The sequence below is a fragment of the Phyllobates terribilis genome, unplaced genomic scaffold (genome assembly GCF_046119375.1).
Source record: "Phyllobates terribilis strain yellow unplaced genomic scaffold, ASM4611937v1 Scaffold_4__5_contigs__length_816908805, whole genome shotgun sequence".
Lineage (NCBI taxonomy): Eukaryota > Metazoa > Chordata > Amphibia > Anura > Dendrobatidae > Phyllobates > Phyllobates terribilis.
Genome location: NW_027362764.1, coordinates 729,422,375 through 729,436,198, shown reverse-complemented (window position 1 = coordinate 729,436,198; position 13,824 = coordinate 729,422,375).

The following is a 13,824-nucleotide window of genomic DNA, read 5'->3' as shown; positions in this document are numbered from 1 at the left end:
GGTGAGTGGCGATGACGCCATCATTAGTGTCAGCATCCCACTTGTCTGTCTTTTGCAACGCTCTCTGCAGAGAATTAAAGAGGAGGCATTGCAGCCAGAGTATGATGAGATGGATCAAGAAGCCGCAGCGGGCGATTACACACAGCCCAGCCTCATCTCATCCCAACATGCATTGGGGGACAATGAGGGAGAGGAGGAGGAGGAGGAGGAGGAGGAAGAACAGGAGCTGCTATCATGCGTTGTAGACGCTAGTACCTGTACAAGTGTCATACCGTCGGTTCAGCGTGGGTGGCCTGAGGACAGGGGGGAGGAGGAAGAGGAGGAGGAGGAGGAGCAGGAGAGCATGGTCAGTCATCATCTTGGTGAGGACACGGAAATCTTGCCCGTTACCAGTCTGGCACGCATGGCTGACTATATGTTACGCTGCCTTAACCGTGACCCTCGCGTTGTCAAAATGTTGGGTGACAGTCATTACTGGTTGGTGACACTTGTAGACCCCCGCTACAAGGAGAACTTTCACTCTCTTATTCCTGAGGTGGAGAGGTCTACAAAAATGGGGCAATACCAGAAGGCCCTTGCTGCAGAACTCTTAAAAAAATTCCCATCTGAACACGCTAGCGGCAGAGGTCACAGTTCGTTGCCCAACCAAGGCGTACAGGCGAGAGAGATGCAACTCCAATCCAGCAGAGGCAGGGGAACATTGTCAACGTTCTGGGACAGTTTTCTGACACCCGCCCAGCTTACAGGCCCTGAGGCGCGGGGCACTCTCACAAGGAGTGGAAAGTTTCAAAAGTTGGTGGAGGAGTACCTTGCCGATCGTACCAGCATCCTCCGTGATTCCTCTGTGCCTTTTAATTATTGGGTATCCAAGCTGGACACTTGGAATGAACTCACTCTGTATGCCTTGGAGGTCCTGGCCTGCCCTGCCGCTAGCGTGTTATCGGAGCGTGTTTTTAGTGCCGCTGGGGGAATTATAACTGATAAGCGCACTCGCCTGTCAACTGACAATGCTGACAAGCTGACCCTTATCAAAATGAACAAGGGCTGGATTGGGCCAGACTTCTCATCATCACCAAATGACAGCAGAGTAACATAAAGTCAAATCCACTGTGTTATTTCGGGAGGTGTATTCCCATGCATCGCTTCACACCCACACATGGGTAAGCGCTTCCTCATTTCGGCTGTTTTTTGCTCTTCTCCTTATCCTCAGCCTCCACGACCACTATACTACCAGGGTGACCGTGGTCCATGTTGCCAGCATTGCAAGTTCCTATGTCCTAATTTTTGGCAGCTTTTGCTTGGAAGGCATAGCCAAAGACTATGGGAGACCCACTCCCCAATAATGGGAATAATGTTTTTAATATGCTGTACTGCATGGCTCTTGTAAGGGGCATTAAAATCGTCTTGTTAAGCTACTGTGACCTCCACGTCTCTTCCAAGGGTCGTTAATATTGTCTTTTTATTCCACTGCGACCTCCACCACTCTTCCAAGGGGCATTAAAAGCATCTTGCTAAGCTACTGTGACCTCCACGTCTCTTCCACAGGGCGTTGATATTGTCTTTTTATTCCACTGTAACCTCCACCACTCTTCCAAGGGGCATTGATATTGTCTTTTTATTCCACTGCGACCTCCACCACTCTTCCAAGGGGCATTAAAACCATCTTGTTAAGCTACTGTGACCTCCACGTCTCTTCCACGGGGCATTGATATTGTCTTTTTATTCCACTGTAACCTCCACCACTCTTCCAAGGGGCATTAAAACTGTCTTGTTAAACCACTCTGAACTCCACGTCTCTTCCAAGGGGCATTAAACCATCTTGTTAAGCTACTGTGACCTCCACATCTCTTCCAAGGGGCATTAAAACTGTTTTGTTAAACCACTCTGAACTCCACATCTCTTCTAAGGGGCATTAAAACCGTCTTGTTAAACCACTCTGAACTCCACAGCTCTTCCAAGGGGCATTGACATGTTGTTTTTAATTACCTCTAACCTCCACGACTCTTGCAATGGGCATTGCATTTCCTCCTAATTTTTGTCAGCTTTTGCTTTTCAATGCATAGGCGAACACTAAGGGAGACCCACTCCCCAATAATGGGTAGAAGGTGTTTAATACGCTGTAATCCACGTCTGTTTCAAGGGGCATTGCAGTGCCTAATAATTTTTGGAAAGCCTTCCATTCCCTGCTTAGGCCAACAGTGTACAGGAGACCCAGTTGCTATAAATGGAAAAAACTGTTTAGTCAAGGCCCTCTGACCTCCATGTCACTTCCAAGGGGCATTGGAGTGCCTCGAAATTTTTGGTAGGCATTGCATTCACTGTATTCCTTATAAGTGTGTAGCTGAACCGCTCCTTTTGGTACAGAAACATATCCTACAAGACATGTGTGGTTGGCTGGCCTGATATTGATGTGAATGGTCCCTGTTCCTCCTGCTCTTTCTCCTTTGCCACCACCTCATCCATCATTCATCACCTAAAGCTTTGTTTTAACGGGAGTCATAGAACTGGGATAGTAGCAGGAAAACATCCAGCAATCCTCGAAGGAGGTAGAATATGCGCCAAAACGCTGACCACCTCAGTCCTAGCTGCTACTACATACTTGCACTTGCATTCCAAGGAACAGAAAGCTAAGGAGGTGGATGGCCTCATGATCATGAATAATTTACTCGTTGTGAAGGAGGCCGACCACTGCTGCTGTTTACCTTCTGAACTTTGTGTTGAAGCCTGATTGACCCAGGACCCGCTATCCTCTATGTCTGGAGGACGTGTTGCATCCCAGTGTCCAACTGTGTCCCGCCTTCCACAATATTAACCCAGTGTGAAGGCGTCAGTGAGATGGACCATTCCTGGCCATATTCACTTGTCCACGTGTTTGTGGTTAGGCTGTCCTTCCCTCTAAATGCACTGGGGAGGGCACAGGTAATGTTTTGGTATACGCGCTTGTGTATAAGGTGCACCGGGACAAATAGGGGCGGCTGGGGACCGTTAATGGACACCCGGCCACCCCCATGCGGCTGGGGACTGTGTGTGGGCACCCGGCCGCGGGGCGGCTGGCGACTGAGTATGGACAACCGGCCGCCCCTGGCGGCTGGGGACCAAGCTTGGACACCGGGCCGCCGGGCGGCTGGGGACTGAGTATGAATACCAGGCTACCGACGCAGCAATGACGTGGTGGCCAGATTCCACCTCCACATGCCTAAAAGGCCCAATTTCAAGTGCAAGCAAGCTAGCAGTATGGTATTGCAGCCTGGGGGTGGGTGGGTGGCAGGCTGCATACTTGTGCTTGTATTGCAAGTTATGGGGGAGGTACAATTGAACACTGCCCTGGGACAAGGACTTGCACAGGGATAGTTGCAAGTCTGCATCTTCTGATGCGGCAAGGATCACTTCTGATGGGCACACTTTTAGGCAGTGACCTGGGTGTCAGAGATGCTTCCAGGGGTCTTCCCCATGCTGTTCCCATGTCTTTTTAGCACTGTATGCATGTGTCACACAGCACATGGCCAGATAAGGTTGTAAAATGTTAAAATGACATTTCCCGGTGAATGCATTTGTCACGGTTGAAAGCAATACAAACGTGCAAAAACGCATAAAAAATGCTACTTGTTAGCATAGCCCAAGGTGTGGAGGAGTATTTTTGTTTTTGGTTATTTATTTTACCTTATACACAAGTCTTTACCCTGGAAAGGATTTTCCTTAACCCCTTTCCGACCTGGTCAGTAATAGTACGCACCAGGTCGAGAAGGCCGGTTCAGCGGGGGCTCCGGTGGTGAGCCGCACTGAAGCGAGCACATGTCAGCTGATTATTGGAATCGCAATCCACCCTCGGCTGTTAACATGTTAAATCTCTGACAGTGGCATTTAACTCGCGCTTCCGGGAGTCCTAAGCCCCGCCCATCAGTGACCCCGTCACGTGATCGCGGGTCACCAATGGGTGGGCATGACAACTCAGGGTCTGCAGCAGACGCCTGTGGTTGTCATGTCTCAATTGCTATGAGCGCCACCTAGTGGTCAGCGCTCCTAGCAAGTGAGCATTTCTCCTGCAAACAAGCGATCTGCTCATCGCTTGTATGCAGTAGAAGCAATCAGACAACTGCTGCTTCTTGTCTCCTCTGGAGACTATAGAAGCAAGCAGAAAGTGTAAAAAAAAGTTTTTAAAAAAATAAAAAAAATTTAAAATATATAAAAGTTTGTCACCCCCCTTTCGCCCCATTCAAAATAAAATATATATATATATATATAAAAAAAAAACACATACACATATTTGGTATCCCCGCGTTCAGAATCGCCCGATCTATCAATATAAAAGAAGAATTAATACAATCAGTAAACGGCGTAACGAGAAAAAAATTTTAAGCGCCAGAATTAAGTTTTTTTGGTCGCTACAACTTTGCAATAAAATGCAATAACGGGCGATCAAAACATCGGATCTACCCAAAATGGTATCAATAAAAACGTCAGCCCGGCACGCAAAAAATAAACCCTCACCTGGCCCCAGATCCCGAAAAATGGAGAAGCTAAGGGCCTCGGAAAATGGCGTCATTTTTTTTTTGTTTTTTTAGCAAGCTTTAGATTTTTTTTCACCACTTAAATAAAAAAGAACCTATACATGTTTGGTGTCTATGAACTCGTAACGACCTGGAAAATAATGATGGCAGGTCAGTTTTAGCAATCTGTGAACGTGGTAAAAAAAGGACCTAAAAAACAACTGTGAAATTGCATTTTTTTGCAGTTTCACTGCACTTGGAATTTTTTCCCATTTTCCAACACACAATATGGTAAAACCAGTGATGGTGTTTAAAAGTACAACGTGTCCCTTAAAAAATAAGCCCTCACATGGCCATATTGAACGAAAATTAAAAAAGTTCTGGCTCTGGGAAGAAGGGGAGCAAAAAAGGAAAGCACAAAAACAGAATGACCCATGGTCGTTAAGGGGTTAACATATTTCACAGGAAAGCACTTTCACTTTTGTTTTTGAACGTTTTATTGTGAGCCTGTAAAAGTGACTTAATACCTCTGACCACATTGTTGACAGCAGTGACCTGAGGGTCAGAAATGCTTCCAGGGGCGATCCCCATGCTGTCCCCATGTCATTTGAGCACTGTCACTGTCGTTTTGGGCACTTTTTAGGCTTTCTACAGACTGCCGGGGGAGCCGCCGCAAAAATGTTCGGGTCTCCCATAGACTAACATTGGGCTCGTTGCTCGGGTCGAGCACCCGAGTATCACAGTGAGCTCGGCCCGAGCTTCGAGCACCCGAGCATTTTAGTGCTCGCTCAACACTATGAGGGACGCATATCCATTACCTCGCATAGAAGAGTCTCTGTCGGCATTGGGTCGGGCCAAATATTTCTCAACGTTGGATTTAGCAAGTGGCTATTGGCAGGTACCAATGGCTGAAAAAGACCGAGCCAAGACGGCGTTTGTCCTACCAATGGGGCTCTTTGAATTCAACCGGATGCCCTTCGGGCTCAGTAACGCCCTGGGAACTTTTCAGCGCCTGATGGAACATTGCTTAGGTGATCTGAATTTTGAATCAGTCCTGATATACCTAGATGACATTGTGGTGTTCGGGGCCTCATTTGAAGACCATCTTGAGAAGTTACGTCAAGTTCTCGGGCGGCTCAGTTGTTATGGCCTAAAAATAAAACCAAAGAAGTGCCAACTGTTACAGAGTCAGATTGAGTATCTAGGTCACGTGGTGACTCCGGACGGGGTTCTGCCCGCGACCAGTAAGGTCATGGTTGGGCAGGAGTGGCCACCCCCCCGTACCCTGCGAGAGGTTCGGGCCTTCTTAGGTTTAGCGGGGTACTATCAGCGATTTGTACCTAAGTTTTCACAAGTAGTGAGTCCCCTGAATGAGCTCTTAAGAGGGACGTCACAAGGCCCCCAAAATCGCTCCATCCCATGGGGACCCCAGCAGCGAAAGGCATTTGAGGAGGTGAAGGCCGCCCTAACGAGTGCTCCGTTGTTAGCGTATGCCCGGTTTGATTCCCCTTTCCTGTTATATACCGATGGCAGTCTGCATGGGCTGGGGGCGGTACTAGCACAAGTGCAGGATGGTCAGGAGCGAGTAATCGCCTTTGGCAGCAGGTCTTTGAGAAACACTGAACGCAACCCAGCTAACTACAGTTCGTTTCGCCTAGAGCTACTGGCCCTGGTGTGGGCGATGACGGAACGCTTTGCCGAGTATTTAACGGGAGCTGAGGTGCTGGTCATGACTGATAAAAACACTCTGGCTCAAATAAAAAACGCAAAGCTGGGAGCATTGGAGCAGCGGTGGGTTGCTCGCCTTGCTAAGTTTAACTATCGAATTAAGTTTCGATCTGGGAGGGAAAACGGAAATGCGGATGCACTCTCAAGGGTGCCCCTTGGGTCCTCAGGGGAAAATGTTGATAACCAGCTGGAGGACACTGAAACCCCTGACTTGGGACAGGTATCTATCTTTCGAAGTGTGGTACATTCAAGTGGGGTGGCGTCAGGGATGCCGTGTGTTCTGGGGAAAACACCCTCGGATTGGGCGAAGGACCAGAACGATTGCACTAGTGCGCAGTTGGGTACAAAAAGGGGTCTGGCCACGTGCAGAGGAAAAGGCCCAGCTGTCAGTGGAAGGAGTGAAACTACTGCGACAGTGGGATAAGTTGTGTGTGGAACAGGGCCTCTTGTACCGTAAGGTGTACCTGCCATCTGAGCTGCAGCACTGGTACCAGCTAGTAATTCCTATGGGGATGGGTCCGGTAGTCGCTCGTGAGGCGCATGAGAAGGGGGCCCACTTTGGGAGTGAAAAGACACTCCAGTGGCTGCAGCAAGTCCTCTATTGTCCTGAATTGGGTGAGATAGTGACTGAGGCGTGTAGGCAGTGTCGGGTCTGTGGTCTCAGTAAGAGCCCTGAGCAGCGGACGCCGACGCAAACTATTAAGACTTCCGCTCCTTTAGAGCTGCTCATGATTGACTATGTCCTGATAGGATACTCAATGTCTGGGTATTCCTATTGCTTGGTAATGACAGACCACTTCACCAAGTATGCTGTAGCAGTGCCGACAAGAGATCAGACGGCGGAGTCGGCGGCTGAAGCCGTGTATCGATATTTCATTCAGGTGTTTAGGTGTCCGCAAAGAATACACTCGGATCAAGGGGCATGTTTCCAGGGGGCATTGATGAAGGAGCTGTACCAGCTGTATGGTGTCGCACAGTCGAGAACGACACCTTACCATCCCCAAGGTAACGGAGCTTGTGAGCGCTTTAATCGGACTCTGTTGCAGATGTTGAGGACGTTGGAGGGTAAACAACAGGTACGCTGGCCTAAGTATCTTCCCGAATTGATGTGGGCCTACAATAAAAGAGTCCACAGCAATACTGGCTACTCACCACACATGTTGATGTTCGGGAGGCCAGGGCAGGACATTGAGGATTTGAGCATGCCAGATCCCTCCTCCAATCCCCCTCGGACCGCATCAGAATGGGTTCGGGAACACCGGTGGCGATAGAGGGTGGTGTATCAGGTGGTGGGTGATCAACTCAGTCAGGTGACCCATAGGGACACGCACCCCATGCAAACCGAGCCTTTCTCCCCGGGGGATAGAGTGTTGGTGAGAATCAAACAACGGTTTGGAAAGCTGAGTGAACGGTGGGAGGTGACTCCGTACCTGGTAAAAAAAAGACTGAGCCCTGAGATTCCAGTCTACGAGGTTGAACCGGTGGGGACAGGGGGACCATCCCGTAATCTTCATAGTAACATGCTACAACGGTGCTGGTTTAAAGATGCCATCCCCATTTCCCCAGAACCACAGGCCGTGTCCCGAGGGGTAGGCATCCCTAATACTCTTGAATTTGATGGTGGGTCTGTCTCCGCCCCTGCTTACTTGCCACCTGCGACCGATCTGTTCCCGTGTGGAGAGAGTATTGAGAATGTGGTATGTCCTTCAGAGAATGGGGAATCAGGTCAGTTACCTGATCCATATGATGTGGCACAGGGCGCCACACCTCAGGAGGGAGCAGCCTCATTGGCTCCCATTGAAGAGACTTCTGTTCCCTCGGGAGCCGAGCCTGTTGGGGTGGATCTCAGGAGAACTACTCGAGCTATGGTGGGTATACCTCCACAACGCTATGTACAAGACGACTTTGAGTGGGGAGGTGTGTCGAGGACGCCAACCTCTAGTGGGGTGGCATGTGAGAGTGTGAAATGTGATAACAGCAGGAGAGCACTAGGACCCTGTGACTTTTGCCTTGCTGGGCTCAGAGGAGGGGCAGTGCTAGAAACTGTGCGTATTCTAAGAGCGTCTGATGTGTGAGTCTAGACAGGAAGTCTGTGAGAAGGAACTGGAATAAGACGCTGTCTTTACACTCTTTCGTGTGGAGTTTGTTTACCCCTTTCTCTGTTTAAGGACAAGTGCTGAGCTGGGGAAGCTGTGTGGCTCTGTGGAGTTTTGTGGAGGTCCATGCTGAGTGGATTATAGACTTTGTGCTGAAGGAATCACGTGTCGAGTGATGAAGGGACTGAGTAATCCATTTCTGTGACTGAGCACGCGGTTGGTGTACTGGATAACAGTGAGAGACTTCGGGAGGAAAGAAGGTTTCTGGTGCCATTTCCACTGAGAGGATATTAACAAGACTTTGTGAAGAGATCTTCCCAGACCTTAATCTTAGGCTACAGGACTAAAGTCCCCGGCGTGTGGGCTCGGCATCAGCCGACAAGACAAGGAATTTTTTCTGTTTTGTGAACATTGTTTTTGTTTTGGCGCCAAAGTTTTCCGGGACTAGCTGCAGCCACCGTGATTCTCAGGCCTGTGATAGACTGCCTCTGAGGTTAACGGTACCATAACTTTAAGATATCCGGGTATCCTGATAATAAGGGTATAAGAGCAATTGATATACTTTCATGCATTATTATTGTTCATAGTGGTAGGATTGTATGCAGACTGACACAGTGTTTAGGTAAAATTGTTCCAGATCTCTAGAATAATTCACACAAGCTGGAAACCTTGAGATTGGCACATTGATTTCAGCTTTTGCTGATTGTGTGTATTTAGTAGAGACAGTGTCCCAGGCAGAACCTGAGACTGATTCATTCAATACTGAATTTTAGTCTAATCCCTGTTTTAGTAAAGAAAGTGTTGTTTATTTCTGTCTCTGTCTCAGTTTGTGACTCACTGGATCTCTCTCGGACCTCCGGTCATTACACATGCCTAAAAAGATGGAGACCACCGGAGAAGACGTCAAACGGACTTCAAAGTGTCTCCATCTGCCTCTTTGTGGTGGGTGATTCCATTGGGGGTTTTGTCTGAATCGCATTTTTGTGCGATTTACACGGAAAATCTGACTTAAGTGCTCAGCGTAAAGCACAAGAAGGTGATCCAGCCTTATTCTGGAAGCAATTGAAAATTATGTACCTCAGAATGTTACCAATAAAACCCCTAATTTATCCCACACAAAACCAGCCCCCTCTCAGGTCCATCATCTGTCACTGGAACTATAAGGGGTCCCACGTTACTGGTAGAACAAAGACTCTGGAAAAGCAACAGCTCCCACCCCCTCTAATAAAGTGAATTCAGCGCTCCCAAATCCAAATGCCCCATTGTGCCTAAACCGCAGTAAGCGGCCACACGTTTGGCATTATTATAGTCAGGAGCACACTTAACAATTTATGGGGTGTGTGTCACCAGGACAAATGTATGGGGCCACTACAATATATTGCGGTAATACACTTTATGGGGGCACAATGTATGGGCACTTAGCTGGCATATTTGCAATTCTCCAGAATAAAGCTTAGAGTGGATGTTACATAATAGTCACTTCAGCCGTAGATTAATTCATTGAGTTGTGTAAATTCTAAAATGGGGTCACTTTTGTTTTGTTTTTTAAAATGTCGCCCACAAACTAATCTACCAAAATCTATGTTCCAAAAGCCAATTAGTGCTCCTTCCTCCTCAGCCTTGATGTGTGTCCGAAAAAAAGTAATTTCTGATGACATATGGGGCATCATTGCGTTCGGGAGAAATAGCAAAACAAATTAGGAGGTCCGTCTTTTTCTATTACTCATTGTAAAAATTACAAATTTGGTGCAAAAACTACATTTTTGTGAAAAAAAATGAAAATTTTCAATATGACGACCAAATTTGGGGCTCTCCAAACGTGACATGACACCCGTCATGACCATTCCATCAAAGTCTGCATTCCAATGTCACTCCTTCCTTTCCAAGCCCTGCCGTGCGCCCAAATAATAGTTTACCCCTACATATGGGGTATGTCCATACTCAAGAGCAATTGCACAACAAATTTTGGGGTCTATTTTCTCCTGTTACCCTTGTGAAAATAAAAAAATTGAGGCTAAAAGTACATTTTTGTGGAAAAAAATTAGATTTCTTAATTTCACGGCTCTACGTTATAAACCTCTGTGAAAGACCTGGTAGTTCAAAGTGCTCACCACACATCTAAATAAGTTCCCTGAGGAGTCTAGTTTCCAAAATGTGTCACTTGTGGGAGATTTCCACTGTTTAGGCACATCAGTGGCTCCCCAAACACGACATGACGTCCGCTAATTATTCAAGCAAATTTTACATTCAAAAATTCAAATGGTGCTCCTTCCCTTCCGAACCATGCCATGCGCCCAGTGTTTTTTCCCCACATATGGGGTATCAACTTACTCAGGAGGAGTTGTACAACAAATGATATGGTGCAATTTCTCCTGTTACCCTTACGAAAATGCAAAATTGAAGGCTGAAAAATCTTTTATGGGAAAAATTTGAACATATTATTTTTACGGCTTAATGTTATAAACTACTCTGAAGCACTTGGGGGTTAAAGGTGCTTACCACACATTTAGATAAGTTTCCTGAGGGCTCTAGTTTCCAAAATGGTGTCACTTGTGGGGGGGTTCTACTGTTTCGGCACATCAAGGGCTCCTCAAATGCGACATGGCGTCCGCTAATTATTCTAGCAAATTTTACATTCAAAAAGGTAAATGGCACTCCTTCCCTTCCGAACCCTACCGTGTGCCCAAACAGTGGTTTTCCCCCACATATGGGGCATTGGGGTGCTCAGGAGAAATTGCACAACAAATTTTGGGGTCCATTTTCTCTTATTACTGCTGTGAAAATAAAAAAAATTGGGTCTGAAGTAAACATTTTGTGGAAAAAAAGTTAAATGTTCATTTTTTCCTTCCATGTTGCTTCAGTTCCTGTGAAGCACGTGAAGGGTTAATAAACTTCTTGAATATAATTTTGCTCACCTTGAGGGGTTCAGTTTTTAGAATTATGTCACATTTGGGTATTTTCTGTCATATAAATCCCTCAAAGTCACTTCAAATGTGATGTAGTCTCTGAAAAAATGATTTTATAAATTGTATTTGAAAAATGAGAAATCGTTGGTCAACTTTTAACCCTTATAACTTCCTAAGAAAAAGAAAATTGTTAAAAAAATTGTGCTGATGTGTTGTAGAAATGTGGAAAATGTTATTTATGAACTATTTTGTGTGACATATCTCTCTGGTTTAAGGGCATGAAAATTCAAAGTTTGAAAATTGCAAAATTTTGGAACTTTTCACCAAATTTCAGTTTTTATTCACACTATCATGAAGTACAATATGTAATGAAAAAACAATCTCAGAATCAGTGGTATCCATTGAAGCGTTCCAGAGTAATTACCACATAAAGTGACACTGTTCAGAATTTGGCCTGGTCGTTAAGGACTAGAGATGAGCGGTGTTCGACTAGAACTGTTCGCCAATCTCAAATTCAAGCTGTTTTGGGCGGTGTTCGAGTTGTTCGACGAACCCGAACGATTTGCAAAAAATTCGGCTGTTCGAGGTTATGTTCGATAACTGTTCGTGCACCAAAAGCGTGTCCTGCATGTCTGGCGCTATTTAGAGCACCAATCATGCAGGGATTGTCTGCCACTCACTGTAATGCCACAGCCATGGTGGTTGTGGCATTAGAGTGATTGCCCAAATCGATGGGAACTGTGCTCACAGTGAAACATGAAAAGCCGGCAATTCAGCAGCGGCATACACCGGTACCCGACAATTTAGAACCGAAAGAATAGAGCATCACACATAGATTAGATAGATAGAAACATGTCAGTCACATATATAAGAAGTACAGTGACAGTGTTGATTACTGTACTTGTCATTTAGTGTAAAGGATTTATAAAAAAAAATATTAGTGTTTTCATGCACCGTCTCTTTAAAAAAGCCGGCCGGCAATTCAGCAGCGGTACCCGACAATTTAGAATAGAAGGAATAGAGAATCACATATAGATTAGATAGATAGAAACATGTCAGTCACATATATAAGAAGTACAGTGACGGTGTTGATTACTGTACTTGCCATTTAGTGTAAAGGATTTATTAAAAAAAATAATAGTGTTTTCATACACCGTCTCTTTAAAAAAGCCGGCCGGCAATTCAGCATCTGTACCCGACAATTTAGAATGGAAGCAATAGAGCATCACACATAGATTAGATAGATAGAAACATGTCAGTCACATATATATGAAGTACAGTGACAGTGTTGATTACTGTACTTGTCATTTAGTGTTAAAATAAAGGATTTATTTAAAAAAAAATTGGCGTGGGATCCCCCATAATTTTAGTCTCTAGCGGAGGTTAAGCAGACGGCTGGGGCAGATGTTTGAAGCCTGGGAAGGGGTAATACCCACGGAGCTTCCCAGACTACTAATATCAGCCCCCAGCTGAATGCCTAGCCTTTACTAGCTATTAAAATGGGGGACCCCCCAAAAAATTGACGTGGGGTCCCCCCTATTTTAATAGCTAGAAAAGGCTAGGCAGACAGCTGGGGACTGATATTAATAGCCCAGGAAGGGTGCCATGAATATTGGCCCCCTCCCAGGCTAGAAACACCAGCCGTCAGCCGCCCCAGAAATGGCACATCCATAGGATGTGCCAATTCTGGCACTTAGCCTCGCTCTTCCCACTGCCCTGTAGCGGTGGCAGTGGGGTAATAGGGCTGGGGTTGATGTCAGCTTATAATGCCAGCTGACATAAAGCCCAGGTTAGTAATGGAGAGGCGTCTATAAGACACCCCCATTACTAACCCCATAGTCAAAGTTAAAAAAAAAACAAACACCCAGAATAAAGTCCTTTAATTGAAATAAAGACACAATTCTTTATTGTTCTAAATTAAACCATACTTACAATCACGCCCATTCCAGCTGAAGCCAACGATCCCCTGCAATAAAAGAAAAATAATAAAGCAACATAATCCTTACCTTCCCATGGTTCGCACGACAGCTTCAGCTCTGCTACATCGAGATGACAGGCTGGACCGCAGCAGAAAGCTGCCATCCAGCCTGTCATCCCGCAGACACTGAGAAGCGCAGGCTTGCTTGCGCTGCTCAGCGTCTCTCTGTGACGGCATCCAGATGAGCCGAGTTCATGTCCAATGAACTCGGCTCACCTCATGCACGTCACTGACAGCGTGGGAAAATTCTCACGCTGAAGCGGTTAGTGCAGGAGAATTCTCCCACGCTGTCAGTGACGTGCATAAGGTGAGCTCATGTCCAATGAACTCAGCTCACCTCCTGCACGTCACTGACAGCGTGGGAGTATTCTCCTGCACTCAGAGCTTCAGCGTGAGAATTCTCCCACGCTGAAGCGCTGAGTGCAGGAGAATTTTCCCACGCTGTCAGTGACGTGCATAAGGTGAGCTCATGTCCAATGAACTCAGCTCACCTCCTGCACGTCACTGACAACGTGGGAGAATTCTCCTGCACTCAGCGCTTCAGTGTGAGAATTCTCCCACGCTGAAGCGCTGAGTGCAGGAGAATTTTCCCACGCTGTCAGTGACGTGCATGAGGTGAGCCGAGTTCA